We start from the raw sequence: 17,987 nt of genomic DNA, 5'->3' as shown, positions 1-17,987 counted from the left end.
ATTTATGTGCATGAGTGGCAGTCAGATGACAACAGATGATTAACAAGAGAAAATAAACAACCAAATACAACTTCATGAACTGCCATAATAAAAAAAGCTTTAAAATAAAATTCACAGACAGAAATGAATAAGTTATTCACCAATGGCATAAGCAGAACACAGTACAGTCACAACTATTTTTTACACCAGATAAAAGAATATCCAAGCCTTGGTCACTAGTTGGTTAAGGGTGAGAGTACTCATTCAATTAATAAGCATTTTGATAGATTTAAAACATAATGTAGAATTGAGTTAGATTGTTTGGAGGGGGGTTCATTTGGGCTTATTGTTGGTTTGCCAAACTGCACTCTGCCACCCCACCTCCCTCCTCATCAATACTTTACATCTCTCACTGGACCCATTCCCACTGTTTATTTGTAATGTAAGCCATAACACAACAACTTAACAACGGAGAATTATAATATTAGCCTGCAAGTATATTTAAGTGACCAGAGGATTTTAAAATCATACATAAGAAAGATATATATGTATTCAACAATTTGAGTGTCCTGTTTTTATAAAAGGTTACTTTGATGTTTCCTTCATTTAGATTTACTGTCTGACCCGAGAATACATTTGTTAGCCAAAACAGATGTGACAGCAACTTGTGCGTAAATAGTTTCTATGGGGAATCAGACAAGACTGGCTAACCCTCCCCTACCCACCGCCTTTGGTGCCTAAAATCCTGTTGTTGGTTTACTGGTTGTCGTTCCTTGGACCATTTTAGTAAGCACTGTCCAAGGAAGAAAACTAACCATGAAAACAGATGTTTTAGAAATGCCCTGACCCAATCATCCAGCTGTCATAACTTAGTCCATGTCAAAGTAACTTAGATCTTGCCAGTTTTTCCCACTTTTCAACACATCACATTCAAGAACTGACTATTCACTTGGGCTTTATATATCCCATCCATTGATAGGTGTCAATAAAATTATCAATATTTTTATTTCACCTGTGTGTTTTATTGATCAGGTTCTTGTATTACTTTTTTTATAATGTTAAGCTATTTCCCCATTACTTCTTTAAAAAAAAAATGTTTGATTGAAGTATGAGACCATGGAGATTACATACAATTGAATCGCAGCTATAACTTCTGTTTTTATTCATGACTGTCATTATGTTATCGTGTTACATTGTAATGTGCTTTTACGTTTTTTGTATAACATATTAAAGTGTTGATATTTTAATGATATGCTGTATATTTTGATGCCTTAAAATCCCATTAATTACAATTTAGATAATCTTGTATTACTTGTCACCGTTTGTGTCTGCCAATGGTGATTCACAGTTTCCATAAAATAGTCGTGGATGGTAAAGAAATGGGAAAGTCTCCTCTCTCTGCACCACAAGCATATATTAACTAACATATACTTTCAAAGTATTGCTATAAACAAATTTAAAACATTACCAGTATATATTGGATAGAAGAAGGTTGTTCCTAAATTTTATGGTGTTAGAATTTTTTTTTTGCATTCAACATAATTATATCACACATGCTGGTATTTGATATTTACCAACTTTCCATTATTTGCAATAAATTATGCATACACACTGCAAACACTGATGTTATATTAGCAGTTTTGCAAATGTTTTCCCCTGATTCAAATGTTACATGAAATGTCAGAGTTTATATGTGTTTCTTCTATCAGAACATAACAAGGTAGGTTGATGCTTCTATTTCTGGATCCTCTTGTGTAGGTCTCTGACCTCTAATTAGCAAGAATCCCACCATCGACACAAATGAGTTCCACTTTGCCTGCTGAACAAAGGAGACTGGGAAGGATATAAAAGTCAGAGATAACATTTGCTTCAAAAGCACAAAGTCAATAATCCAATGCAAAACACTGTATGTTTGATTTATTGTGGGGAAATATTTAATGAAAAAGCTATCTATAAAGAGAGTACAGCCTGACTTGAATCATGAACAATTTTATGTGGCCAACCTTTTTTAGGTTTAATTATATGACACATGTTAAGGTCAGTGTAGAAATATGACAATAAAAATTAAGTATTGAGCAAATCCATGAAAGTCAAGAAAATACATTTTAAAAAAAATGTTCAAATTTACTTTCCTTTACAGTGAAATAAAAAAAAGAATCTTATTGTTAGTAAGCTCCAAAAAACTTTAAATTTAACCTCAGGAGTAACACTACATATTCTACTGTGTCATTATTTATTTAACAAAAATAAGTTTGAAATGAAGAAGCCATTTGGTAAAATTTAAATACACCCCATGATTTAAAAGCTTGTTAAACCAATTTAAATTGTAGTAATCATTTTCTGTATGAATTTACATTATTGTGGAGAAATGTTGGCCTGTCATGAACATTAGAGTGTAACATGCCAACTGAGCCCAGTGGAGTTTGAGATGCAGCTCTTGAGTATTAGCAATTTTTCTGAGCATTTTACTATAGGTTACAAGAAGAAACAGTAAAGCAATAGCACCTAGTAGAGTATAATTAATGCCACCCCATGGTTTGAATATGTAAATATAAATAAGAGGAACAAGAAAGCTGTTATTTTGGCAAAGTAAGCCTATATTTTTTATAATTGTCTGTGACAAATTATCACAATATAAGCTTACTTTGCCAAAAAACAGCTTTCTTGTTCCTTCTATTTTTTTATTTACATTTTACTATAGAGTGAATTTGCTGGAACATCCACTTCTGGAAAGTTTGGCAACATTCTTTAATGTTTTCTACTTATGAATAATCTTTCTCTCTGTAAAATGATGAAACCCTTCCTAGACCGATGAGCAGCAACAATTGCTTCTCTAAGAATATAGCTGATGTCTTTCCTCCTTGACATTGTGCTAACACACACCTGAATGCTCCAGACCAGCAAACTGCCAAAACATCTGCTTTCTTAGAGTATTAATATAGCGCCAACATAACACTCAGGGCTTCACATTAAATAGAAATGGAAGTCCGTAGGTCAATCTGCTGGCGAAATATATTTAGGTTTATTGATAGCTTACAAAAAGTAGTATTGTGGTACGTATACAGTATGTAGCCGGTCAACAAACAGCAGACCTTATAAACCCCTCACCCCTGCTGCTTGCTCGTTGCTTCCTTTATGGTCATTTAGAGGCAATTTACAAATATTTAACTATCTATAGGTCTGTACATACTCTACCCACTGGCCTCTGAAGACATCTGTGGAGCCAAAGAGTCCTTTTTGAATTGTAATTCTGCAGTGGTTACAATTTTATCAGACTCAGAATATTGTCAATAGTCTTTTGCAGGTGGCCTGAAGATGACGCCGAAGGGTGGCTGCTAGTTAGAGCTCCGTGTGCCTTCTCCGTTCTCTCCACACTCTGACCCGATACTCACCTCACGGTCTGGCAAGTGATGGTGCGGAAGCAGGGCAGGGGATTCATTGCTAGAACTCCAGCGGCGCAATCTATCAAGTCCTTTCTCCAGGTGGATACAGACCTGTTGGCGGGCAACCACACCGTGTGTCCTCCTCTCACTACAGCTCAGAGTTTGTGCAGCAGCTTGTTACAGGGCCCCAGGGACACACAGCCCAAGTCTCCTGCCTCAATAAATCTGATAGAATCGGATTTGGCCTCTCCTGGATCCCTGGCAGAGAATGTCCGTGCCCTCCCCTCAAAGGATGACCTCTCCACAATGTTTGTGGACATGAAGGACTACTTTAAAACAGAAGTATCCTCTCTGCGAACTGACCTTTCCCACACCCTGACTAGGGTGGAGGAGGTGAAAAACAGGCTGGATGCTCAGGAACAGGCCACAAGGGATCTACAAGATGCTCAGCAAAGGTCAGTTAAGGTTCATCGTACCATATTTAATCAGTTGGAAGATGCTAAAAATAGGGGCAGGAGGAATAACCTCGGGATTAGAGGTCTATCTGAAGCCACAGGGCTCGACCATCTGAAACCTACATTAAGGGGTATAATTATTCAGATTTTGGGCTTTTCATTTACAGCTCTGCTTAGGTTTGACAGGATACATAGAATACCCAGAGCAAGGGCTGCTCCCCGATTCATATCGGGATGTTTTTTTTTGTTTACACTATTTTTCTGATAAAGCAGCTATTCAGGAGAAGCTTAAGGTCTCTTTTAATCAGGAGTTTGATGGGGCATCCATCACCATCTATCCAGATTTGGCTAAAGCTACTTTAGGTTCATGGGTGCATAGGTTCAATAGGGTGGTATAGCCACTTTTGCCTGCACTCCGTGAGGCTGGTTTACAGTATCGATGGGGCTTCCCTACCGCCAAGTAGGATGGTCGCTCTTCTTTACTGCATTTTTCAGAGGACAGTGAGTCTTTCTGTGCCAATTTAAGAATATATAAGCCTTTCCTCCCAGGATGGCAGGAAGTGGATTATAAAGGATCTACAGCCTTTCAACATGCATCCCGGCAGAGGAATCAATGCATTAGACCCCGTCAATCTACGGCGCCTACTACTACTTCTCCCTCGTAAAGGGCTTGAGGACTTTTTAAGGAGGCTGGTCATATTGTACCTTTTTTATTATGGGTTTCATACGATGTTTGCTCATCTTTGGAATGGAGAGGGCTGCACAATGCAGTTTTAATTGAAAGTGTTGCTTTCTTGTTGTTGATATTTGGTATATGTTCTAGCTATTGTGCTGACTAGTTGTTTAGTCATGTTTCCCCAAGCTCTATTTCTAAGGGCCTATGCAGGGTTTTACAGGATTCCATGTGAGATACAAAGATGATTGGGCTTTTGGTTTCTTTAGGAAACTATGGTTTTTAAAAAGGCTCATTTGTTTTTTTTGTTTTTTGTTTTTTTTTTAAGAGGAATATCTTGGCACTACTGCAGAATGCACAGAGGATATTTCATATTTGTACTATTTTTCCAACCCCATGGCTAATGAGTTTTCAACCATAATCTCCTATAATGTGAAAGGTCTACATTTGGCCCCTAAGAGGCACCAAATTCTCCAAGAACTCTATTCCCTTTGGGGGGCTATTAATTTTTCTCATAAAAAATTTATCATGTTAGACTGTTCTCTAGACACTATCCTCAGTGGTTTTATGGCTTCTTGCAGTCTGGGAGATCAAGGGGAGTGGCTATTGGTTTCTGCAGAGGTGTTCGGTTCGAGTTGATCGATTCAGCCTCTGACTCAGATGGAAGGTTTTATTTCTCAAAGGGAAGTTGTTTGACCAAACATGTACTGTTACTAATATCTACTGCCTAATAAGAATCAAATACAATTATTCCTTGGCACCTTGCAAAATTTGCGTAGGTTCCATGAGGGGTTATTAGTGGTGGCGGGAGATTTTAACGTAGTAGTAGACGTAGTTCTGGAATCCTTGCTGGATACTTCCTTAAGGAAATCTTAAAAAAAATAATAATAATAAGTCTTCATCAAGTACCGCTTTTGTAAGTAATACTACTGTCAAAGTAAAAGTATTGGTACCCCCATGAAAAAAATAAATTATATTATATTATAAATGATATTTGGCTGACCTGCAAGATTGTAGTACAATCATATTAATTTTAAACATCCATTGCTGAAGACAACACTTCAAAAATACAGAAAGAAGCGGGACTTAAAATCTACTAAAATTTATGTTGAGTAGTCTGTCTATTTGGGGGAATGTGGTAACAAGAATATCCTAGTTAATTATATAAGCAACATGTCTGCTCTATAAACTATGGAATAAAGAATAATAACCTATGTCATAGAAACTTGTGAAAGTGTACTAGTAGATGTAAAAGTTACCTAACCACATCATTGGATTTCTATATGGAAGATTGCTGGAGAATGCAAAACAGACAAAATCTTATGAGAATACACACTATTCTAATGCAAACATATCTGTTGGCCAAGTTGTCTGCTGCCTAGAATTCTCCAGGAACAAGTTGGAAGAAGTGTGATATAACCAATGTCGAGGAGTAAAGAGTGGAAGACCAGGTTGAGTTGAGGTAAGTATAAACTGTAAACTTTCTATTTACATGTACATTTTGCTCCTCCTAATAGTAAATTATTTTGAAGGGGGAAGGAGCCTGACTGAGATAAGCAAACAGCCAGTCAACCAGCACAACAAAAGGGAGACAATCACTGACATTCCCCATACTTAATTTTCTTATTACAATTTTGCTTTAATGAAGAGAATTCTATACATTCTTTACTTGCAAAATATCAAATATTGATCCACCAGCGAGCAAGTATTACATTCACTTTTAATTTGTATCATTTCTGCTTAGCTCATCAAATATCAAAGTACAAACACTGAAATAATGCATTCTTCCATCATAAAATATAATGTAATGAACATCGGGTCAACCTTGCTTCCAATACATCATTAGCATTTTCAGGATGGTAGACTCTATATTGCACATAATTAGCAAATTGATATAAATTGCATTTAATTTGCTGTGAACTCCAGTAACTTGTAAAATATATTGCCCTACATATAAAACAATTGTTAATCTATATCCACTACAGTGATTATGCAGTATTCATTAGTATAACCCAATGCACAAGATTATACAAGAAAACAGATGGTGCCTCCAAGGGGGAATTAGGAGACTGTGCTCTCAGTATGTTTTCTGTTCGCTGGAATTACACCATTGGACAAAAAGTTTTCTCTTTGCAGAGCTGGTGAGGGCTGATAGAAATCATGTTTTCAGAAACTGTGAACTTACCATTTTGTCAAACGGTAATAAAAACATGCATCACAAAAATGCCCCTTTACAGAAAAACTACAGACTATTGTAAACGCTTACATTTACAAAATATTTACGTTCTCAAACCAAACTCATTTTAAATACAACTCACAATTTTTGTACCTTTATACCTTTGGTTTGCCTCTTTTTTCCATATCCTTGAGAAAGGATCGTACACGACACACATCTGTGTCGTGTGAGTTTAGCAGTAACCCCATACATGTGTAGTAGTTGATTTTGGAAGGACTACAACTAAGAGCAAATAAATTGTATAATTTATAAAAATGCTTATAGCTAACGTGCATTTGCTCAAAAATCTTTAGAACAGGTTTCTTAATTAGATGGTTGTGCATTTTATATAGTATCCTGCACTTGTACTAGTTTTAGTAAAGTTACACTTTTAGTTATGAATGCATCTTGCAAGCTTCCCTATAAAGAAAGGGTACTCTGCTGTACTGAATCAAGGTTATGGATCCCTGGATCTATGTAAATTGTGAAATATACATTGTCCTGCACAGTATATTATTTTTAAAAGTAAAAGCATTTACATCAATTTCTTGTAATCCACTGCACAGCAGCTCTCAGACAATTGAAGCTCCCAGAATTAAAGAATAAAAAGCTCATTAGATTATTGCTGTTTCTTTGTTGACCAATTTCCCCTCTGGTCTGAAACCTAGACATGATCATAGTAAATATCACAAAAATATCCACCAGGTACCAGTCTTGTCGGCAATAGTCCTGTAAGCTTGCAGTAAGCACAAGCTTACCAACTGGACAAGAGAAGATTGGAAAAACATTGCCTAATGATTTTTTACATGGTTACATAGTTAGTAAGAATAAAAAAAGTCCATCAAGTTCAACCACTAGGTGAAAAAAACATATCCCAGATAAAACCCTATACACATGTCTGATCCAGAGAAAGATAAAAAAAACCCTGATACAATTTGCTCCAAACAGGGGAAAAAAATTCCTTACTAATTTAACGAGGCAATCAGATGTTTCCTGGATCAACGGTCTCTGCTATCTTTACTTAATACCCAGTTATATTCTGTGCTTCTAGAAAAGCATCCAGCTTTTTCTTTAAGCAATCTATAGTACTTGCAAAGCTGATCCTGGGAAAACTTTGGGTCCTTTAACATGAATTCAGCATTGTTTAAATTTTGTTTCCTTAGTCACCATTCCTACCCCAGCCAGTTGATTAGAGAATGTGTTTTTCTACATGGAGGCAAAGGGCCCTAACTATAGATTGAATTACTTATATTAATGTTAACCTAATCACCTAATAAAACAAAATTACATTAAGGTTTTTTCATCTAAAAATTTTCTGGATTTTGACTGGAAATTAACCATATATAATCTGTAAATTCCAGGTTCCTAACCGTAGAATTAAACCACTTTTATATTACATTATTTTTGCAGCCAAGATGTAGTGCAGAATCTCTGCAGAATAATGAGTGACGAGTCTCCATAGCAATGAACCATGACCAATTATCTAGGTCAGGTCTTGATTAGTTGAAGTGTCCACATTGCAACTAAAGCAACTTCAAGAAATCATTGAAGTTCACAATGCACACTGATGACCACTCATCTGAACAAATGCAATGGTCAGCAGTGACTATCTTGGTACAGGTAATTGGGTGCTAATCATGTATTTTGACAGTTTTAGTAGAAGTACAGATACAAGTCCTTGGTATACTGTTCTGTCCCATAAATACAGTTACTGCATACACTGTACTATGGAAAATATTAAATACATACTAGTCTGCATTTACATGATGATGTCAACTGACGGGCCACTGCCTTATTCAGATAACTGATGTAATCATTAAAATGATCTAAGTTGCAAAATCTTGTTCTATCCCATACACAAATGGCTCAAATTATCAAACAGATAATCTGACATTCCTTCGAACATTCCCTAGTGAGAATTAATTACTGCCATTAAAACACAAGGACCTGGAAGATTCCCACTAGGGAATGTTTGAGAAAATGTCTGATCCTGTTTTATAAACAGAGCCCAAAGACTTTGTACAAATTCATACAAGATTACCCAGTTTGGTTGAAACCTAGTTTCTTTTTTTTACTTACTACTAATGTCTTCCCACCAGATCTCTCAATCAATAATTCAAAGAGGCAGAGAATATTTACTCCCAATGGAAATAATTAAAAAGGTCTTCCTCACAGCCAATATGTTTGCTTCGGCCGGTAAGAAGAAAAAAGACGACTTGTTAATAGTTGTATCTTCACTATTGCTTTCCACCATTCCACATACAATTGAAACTCCAACCCATATAGATGAGTATTCAGCAAAATATGATTATTGTTATGCTTGTTTGTCCATTATGGCATGCATAGTGCAATTCAGTGCTACCTCAAAATAATATGTTAGAATTCTTGAAATTGCTACTTTTTATTGTAAAGGAAAATCTACAGTCACAGTTAAAAAGCCGAGGTACCAACTTTAAAAGAAAATTTGTTTGGGTGGTGTAAAGTTTTTGGAGAAATCGGTTTTCGTTTCTGGAGTAAGTTTATAGATACATTGATACAACAGTTGAAAACCTAAGGGGGGTGTACATATCTTATATATCTATGTTGGATAGGAGAAATAATATTCAAAGGGTTTGCTGAATTGTTTCCCACAGCACCTAGGCCTTTTAAATACTAAGCAGAAAGTATGAAATAGTATGAATATGCCACCAGAAAACAATGTATAAAAAAAACTGTTAAAAATATGTGGGCAACCAACTTTTCCTTCTAAAATGCTAGCTTCTGTGGCTTCAGCACTAATTAAATAAACAGAACTTGCAGCCGTGTTGTCAGTAATATAATAATTATAATTGAAGTCATTGTTTTTATGTATATGTAATAACATAAGATTTTAAATCTTCTGCTCCACATTATTACATTGAGGGAATACTCCTAAATATGGAATGCAATACTGCGGTTCTCAGTTTGTACAAAAGCATAACAGTAAACAAATACAATAAATTCTGCTTCTTGAACAACTAAATGGAACCTTTCTGGAACACAGACTACAAACAATGCTTACAACACAACATCAAGTGTCATCCATAAACACAAAGGGTTATAGTCACGGCATTGAACTTCTTTTATTTTATTAACCAGTAAGGTTAACGCTGGCAACAGTATTAAAAAAAATCTACTTTACATCTGATCATATTTATTGAAGTAAAATCTCAGCTTGTTTTTTTTTTCTTCCAGAAATCTATGTAGAGTACAAAGTGTACATTAAAACATCAGTACAGTTCTTTTCATAGCAGCTGAAGTAAAAACTCAGTCCACTGTTAAAACCCATTTGTGACAGACAGGTCTTTATTCCCTGATAGAGATGTAACTTCCTTCCAATTGTCAGACAGATTCCATCTTTTATAATGGTTGTGGAATTGTAAAGAAAGAAAACCTTTTCAGGGCTGCTGTTCCATTTTATTTAGCCTGTCAGTCACATGATTTTCCCAATTTAGACATCAAGTTGTGAAATTGCAGAACCTTCTAGAGCAAATGGCACAACAACAAATATATACTACACAATGAAACTGAATAAGATCTGTCGCTCTGAACACAGCAGTAAAGCCTCCAAGACGTATATTACTGCAAAATGGAGGCAGCTGTTTTTTTTTAAATCCAGATGTTGCATCATCAATTGTTAAAAGCCATCTCAGTGGAAAATGTTTTCTTTTTACCAGCATATACACCAAAATTCAATATATGTTTTTACTTTGACTGAAAGAATCATTAACAAAGCAGTTTTTGACAGTTTTCACCCTCTGTTGCTTCAAGTCTAAGAATATAACCAGGGCAATACTGTTTCAAAGATGTATTATCAAAAATCTATAGTAGTGTCTAAGGCCCCAGGCACAAGGAGATTCAAAAACTCTGTGGATGTGTTTGAACTATACAGCATGTAAAATGCCATGCTGAGTGGCACCTTTGAATTGGCAGTAGAGGCCAGGGAAAAGGCTTCTTTTTAGAACACGAAAGGTTTGAAGAGAAGATAGCAGCATCACCTGCCATATATACGGGTAGTTTGGACAAGGCAGTTCTCTAACAAAAGAAAAGTTTGTGCCGAGGAAGACATTTATGACTTAGTCAGAAACTAAGAACAGGCTTCTCAGCTTTCCCAAAACATTCTAAAGTCTGTCACAATAACATACCAACAATAGTTGTGAATGATCACTTTTCCCTTCCACAGTACACATAGGCAAGTTAAGTATATATATATATATATTTTTTTTTTTTACTGTCAGCTAACCTCCTTATGGAGAACTTTGGTTCTCCATAATAAACTAAAAATTAAGTATAGAATTTAAAGAAGCAATTAGCATACCAATAATGTGAGAGTGCCTGCAATATTAGTTGATGCTGGTGAAGATTTCAAAGGGCCTCTATATTATATATAGCCATAAATGGAGCAAGTCCATGAAATGTGTTGTGCACTTGTCTGTCTTTTAAAAAGCTGACCGTCACATTGAGAGGGTGGTCATTATTTAAGGTGCTTATAGTACTAAAACTCTTGTGATCATGGAATAAATTATACATTTTTCAAATTCTTTTATGTATAGGGCTATATAAAATTGCAAGACATTTTTACTACAGAAAAAAGTGACAGTCTTCGGCTATGTACACGTCAGATAATCGCCTCAGGGCTGATATCGAATGAGAATCTGGTGTGTGTACAGCGCTCATCACCAAGACGACCATCTTGGCGGATCCACAGACGAGGAACAATCGTAATGAAAGTGAAGGGGGGGGAGAATGTAGCAGGATGCCGCTCTGCTGTTCTCTTACTGCCCCTCTCCATAGAGCAGAACGGTGCTATATGTACAATGCTTGTTCATGTATCGTGCCGTCTTTTGTTATTGCACGCCTTACACATTGTTGAGGGTCTCTTTTTGATTTGGTTGAAATAAAGGAAGAAAAGCTAAAGTGGTTTTTATCATTAGGAATTTATGTACACATTTTTTTTGTTTTGTAAAATAAGCCTTTAACCACCCGGGCGGTTAGCCCAACCTTGGTTCTGGGTAAGTAAACTTGCTACAATTGTTTACCCCGAACCAAGGTCGGGGTAGATAAAAGTATAAACATGCGTTACAGTGCAATCCGATTGTCATACATTTTATGACAATCGGATTACAAATAAAATAAAAATACCTTGTCCCGCAGCTCCTCCGGAGACGTCTTCTCTGTTGCCTGGTCCCTTGTCAGTCAGGCACGGTCTTTCCAGCTTTCCCTGGCTTTTGCTAGTTGTGTTCTTCTTGAGTCCCTTTTTCCATCTCAGATGGAAACCTTTTATTAGGAAAGTTTGTGGTCACTCCCATTCGTTCCACAAATTCTCCACTCAAACTTAAAATTTCAGTTTATCAGTGAAGCAATCCTGTCTGCAAACTCTAGATAGCAGTCTTGAACTTTAATGGCCATTGGTCAGCAATAACTGATTCTTGCATGTGTGTCTTGTCTTGTGTAATATGTATATATTGCAAAACAAGGATTTGTGACGTAACTTGTTGCAAATGTTTCAGCATAAGGTCATGTCTTAAAATTCACTTGTATCCAAGAGCAGATCATGAAAAAAGTTAGCCAACTTACAGAAGCAGTTACTAGGATTTCTGGGGGGCATTTGTGTACGGAACATCTCTATGTTGTGATACTGATTTAAATATTTTCAGTTTCAAAAAACTATGGCAGCTACAGATTGAAATAGATAAGTAATTTTTTAATACCATTTAGGACCCCATCACAGAATTTAATTGCAGCAATGCAGCACCATTTTTCCTTACTGCCCCTTGCCAAGAGAAATGTGTGCTGCACATAACAAAAATTCTTCATGCACTATTATTGGTGCATTTTGATGATTGGAAAGCCCATTATAATTGGCCTTAAATTACAAAATGATATGTGTAGCAATTTAATATGCCATTTTACCTACTTTTGAAGGTTCCAAGTCACCTTCAAATCTTAGATTTACCTGACCCAAATCCAGTGATATCTTGTCTAAATTGCATCTAATATGTGGTACAAATAGGTCTTCCAAATAGGTCACACTCGTTTAGTATTAGCATTTGAACTTCATCAACCATTTAAAATTTGTTGGGGTTAGTACTGAAAATTGATGTGTTTTCTATCATAATACTGTACAACTCTTCAGTTTAACCAAAGATCTAACAGAAACTGATGGAAGGAAATAGCTAACAGCAAAAATGTTAGGGCTATCTCTATTCTGTCTGCTTAGATTACATCCACAGTATTTCAGTCTGAACAAAACCAAAAATTTCCCTCAGAACCACTTACACCCAGGTACATGGCAGCCATCTAAGGTAATAGTTGGTTATTTATATCATCTGGTTATCAAACAAGTTAATAGCTGCAGGGCAAGGATCCAGGTTTGATCGTTATGTAGTTGTTTCTATACTTCACATTGGAGATATAATAATGTGAAAATAACAATACTTGCAATATTATACTGCTAGAGGGGTGAAAACTATTTAGTGCTTTAACAATCATTGTAAATACCAGGATCTCCACAAATACCAAGCAACTTTGACAATAATACCTAGTACCTCTGTCTTACCCTGTACAGAAAGAGGTCTGCTACTGAAAACATAGGACTAGAACGGGGGAGGAGGGGGGTTTGATTATGCTGAATATTTTGTTATCAGCAAAGGATGCAGTCTTTGTCCGACAGTTTACAGCGTGTAAGTAACATCAGAGTAAGAAATTTCAGTACAGAAGAGCAGCCTATATAACTGTGCAAGAACAGACGGGAAAAAAAAAGCACAGAGTAATTTGCTTTAACTGCTAAATAATTACCTTCCTGATCTCATAAGGCTCTAGAGAGTTGGTTAAAACCAGCTTCAGTGGATATCTAACATTTAAAGCTCTAACTGTAAGGAGAATTTTCTAAAAATGAGACCAAATCTCTTTCCCTTTAGGTGAAGAGTGCACTATATCCGTCCCCAATCTCCTTTAAGAGAGAATAAATTCAGTTTAGCTAAGTATATCTTATAAACCAAATCAGCCTAAATACATATTTCACTGAGGAACAAGTTGGAACACATTTTTGTTAATTTCGAATTTTAAGCTTATTTACACTAAAATAGGTATGCTGATTCTGAAAGTGCAGTTACCGTATTTTTCGGACCATAAGACGCACTTTTTTTCCCCCTAAAGTGGGGGGAAAATCAGGGTGCGTTGGATTTGTATAGGTTATTCATTTACACGCAAGACAGTGTGGTTAGAGATTGTGCGCTGCTCAATGTAGAGAATAGGCAAAATGTATTTTTCTACTTACACATGTATTTCCTTTCTTTCAGATCATGTCTGGCTCTGCTGTTTCTCGTAATAAGTGCCTAAACAACCCGGATTTATTTTGTTAAATCTGTGGCAGTTCACCATTCCCAGTCAAAGGGCGAACATCAGCACATTTGTAGAGCAAGCCTATTTGGCATATTTCAAAGGTAAACATGGTGATCAAAATAAGTCTTGGGCCCCTCATAAGGTGTGCAAACAGTGTGTCGAGGGTTTACAGATGTGGACAAAGGGAAAACGTGATAAGATGCCATTTGGTATACCTAAAGTTTGGCGAGAGCCAGGAGATCATTTCAGTGACTGTTATGTTTGTATAGTGAAAATAAGAAAAGAAAAATAAATGTAACAGAGTATCCTGATCTAGCATCAGCTATACGCCCAGTGGCTCATTGAGATGAAATCCCAGTGCCGGTTTTCGTTACACTACCTTCTTTTGAAGAACATGATTATGGTGATGAACTAGGTGACAAGAATGATGAAGAGTTTGAAATTGAATTGGACTCTGTTCGTGAGAGATTAGATCAGCATGAGTTGAGTGATTTGGGACTATCTAAGAAGGCTTTAGAACTTCTAGCATCAAGACTGCATGAGAAAAACTTCCTTGAAAAAGGAACAATGGTATCGTACTTTGGAACCGGAGAAATTGCATTTATGTACTTTAAAACTGACAGTGGCTTTGTGTATTGCCATAAGATACCTGGTTGCATGGAGAAATTGGGAATTCCAATCTATAACTCAACTGAATGGTGACTATTCATCGATCTCTCAAAGCAGAGCTTAAAGTGTGTCCTCCTCAATTGCAATGTATTTGGGTCAGCCCCAATTGGTCATTCAGTTTCTCTTTGTTAAGAATATGCAGACATAAAGAGAGTCATTGAATTGTTCCAATATCACCAACACAATTGGGTCATCTCTGTTGACCCTAAAATGGTATGCTTCCATCTTGGTCAGCAAAACATATACATTAAGTATCCCTGTTATCTGTGCATGTGGGACAGCAGAGCTTGTGAGAGTCATTGGGTGGAAAGGAATTGGCCTCAAAGATCTGCCCTAAAACCAGGTGATCCAAACATTCTACATCAGCCACTTGTTTTCCTAGCCCGCCATTTGAAAAAATAAAGGCCGATGTGATTGATGAGCTACCGAATCTGTGGACCATCAAAAATGAACATTTCATCGGGACAATGTCAGAAGTCGAAAAGAATGCTTGGTTATCATTCAAAGCCATTGTGAAGGACTTTCTTAGAAACACACGAGCAAATGATTACACAGAAAATGTCCAGAAACTCTTGGAGAGCTATAAATTGCTTGGTGCAGTCAGTGATGAGCAAGGTCATGGAAGGACGGTATCAGGGTAGATGTACATATGATGGCTGACCTTTGTTGAAGCATCCGGCAGGATTGTCCTAACATTGAACACTCCAGGAAAAGCTATAAGCATAAATTGTTACCTAAACCGCTTTTACCTGAATAATTTTCAAATGTTTTACTGTAAAAAAAGTCAGAGTAACAATAAATCCTTTGTATGAACAAAAGAAATTTAGATAAACAGTACGTTCAATTTATTTCATTATTTTTTCATTGTATGTAAAATTTGTTTTTTTTTACAAAAATGAAAGGTACCCTGTATCATAAAAACCATATGTAACAGCAAAAAACTGGGGTCATTTCTAGATTCACCACCCAAAAATTAGTAAAAAAAACAAGTGTAAGATCTAACTCAACAACAAAAATGTGTTCCCCAGTGTTAATTTATAGTTTCCATTTTCTGCATTTGTCCCAGTTAAATCAGCATTCACAGGTACCCAAAACTAAACTGTATATTCAGGATAAGTTCTTACGAATGTTTTGTACATTTGCAAAACAAATCTCAAATTTTGCCACTGGAATTACACACAGGTGTCCAGAAATACAAAATAACAAGAAAAACCGGGTCAGCGCCAAGTGAGATGGCTGCATTTTCCTACAGCTCCATTTCCCACAGAACCTAACTTCCACCACTCCCCTGAGTATTGGAGTGGTGTGACATCAGGCTCTCTTTGTAAGCCTGCAACCTGTCACCAGTCCCGAGTCAGAGATCCAGAGGCAGGCCACATAAGAGATACATGCAGATTTGGAACAGGACAGGTCTTCCTCCACACTGATAGCTGATCAATACAGCAGAATACCTGCCTGTTGGATATTCTTTACATCTATGGGTGAGCCCTATGCTTTTTAATCTGAGAATTTGACCTGCTGCCTAACAGTGGAGATATAAACACCATTTCTCAGGCTCTATTAGTGTGTCAAAGGTTGCATTTGGCCATATTTGCAGACCACTCCATCTGTGCTTTACACCCAGGGGTAAAAAAATTACCACCATCTCTTTGATACCTGGAAGAGATAGTAATGGGATTACAAATATTATGTCCTGGATTTCTTCACTAACTCCACATGCAAAGAAATAAATTTGTGCCCACCACTGATTCATTCTACATTGGAGAAAAGCCAAGTGATGGGACACAGAGAAGAAATGAAGGCATGCATGTGGGGAAGCATTGAACTATTAGTTCATATGCACGGCTACCCAAAGATCCTTTATTTTTTTTTATCAACCTGTTCACCTTATGATTAAGACAGTGTCAGAGGATACACATCTGGTATTCCACATTGCTGGCAGGTATTTGGGAAAACTTCAGGCTGTAGGACCCACTCTCCCTAATTTAGACTCTTCCAACTGAGATAAGTCCCTTGCCAGATTTCTACCCCTGGTACCTGAACTGAGTACAGAGGTGGTAAAGGTTTGTCATAGCTACGTTTTCTGAATATCTGAGAAAAGCAGACGTTCATCAGATTACTTAACCTTTCAGTACACATAAAAACAGTTTCATGGTTAAGTGGGTCTTTCAAAATGTTGTCTTCAGTTTGTTCTAAACCTTTGTTCCAGTAGTCCACTGCACATTTTATTAGAAGGCTCCTCCTTCCCTTTTGAAACCTGAAGCGGCAAAAGGATGATTGATAGAAAATGGTGCTTTTTTTTTTTTAGAATATTTCCCACTTATTAGATAATGATAAAATAATTTTGGTAACTACCCATTTGTGCCCACATATTTCCACAACTTTTTTTTGCACAATTATTGTGAAAACTGGAGATACAAGTGGTTGCATTACTTACTGCTAACAAATTAAAACTATGCAGCTGGCTCTTACTAGGATTTCTCTAATCAAAATGGGACTTTTAGGCAATATTTACCATTTTTTTAAAGGAAAACTTTATCCACACAATTTCATTTCAAACAAAATTAAACCCAAATTTATGACTTTAAAACAATTTTTAATTAAAACATCACACCATATCAGAGCATGCACATGGTAAATTAAAGAATGTAAGGTACTTCGAGAAGCATTTTGTGAATTTATGGCTCTTACTAGGAGACAAATGAATGCTTAATGGTATTGTATTGTGTATAGTGCACCTGAACAAGATTTAGCCAACATAAAATTCTACAGATCACTCAACTCCTCACATTTGGAGTGCTTTAGACTTTACTAAAGTTGCTTACAAAACTGGCACTTCTTCCAGCAGGGATTTAATGGACAGCACTCTTGTTGATAATTTGTTTTTTCTTCTGGTCCTTCCCTTTGTGCCATTTTGTGGCCGACTTGTAAACTGAAAACTTGTAAACCACCTACTACTAATGTGAACCAAGCCTAGGAATCTTCAATGACTATTATTAAACACTGTAACAAGATATTCCACAAAAAGCTGTATGCAAACCAATGCAAGTCTTATATTTATATTCATAGGTATTTTCCCTAATGCAACTTTTCCAAAAATAAACCAGTTTGCGTATTTTTTTTTTTTTTTTTTTTTACCATATGCTCAGTACACATTGTCTAGGTATACTTTAACTATTTCCAAAATATGTTTGTAACCCCTGGAAAAGTACCTAAAAATTTATTGTCTGGTTTTTATTTTTCTTGTCGTG

The sequence above is a fragment of the Pyxicephalus adspersus genome, chromosome 2 (genome assembly GCF_032062135.1).
Source record: "Pyxicephalus adspersus chromosome 2, UCB_Pads_2.0, whole genome shotgun sequence".
Taxonomy (NCBI): domain Eukaryota; kingdom Metazoa; phylum Chordata; class Amphibia; order Anura; family Pyxicephalidae; genus Pyxicephalus; species Pyxicephalus adspersus.
This window is presented reverse-complemented; position numbering follows the sequence as displayed.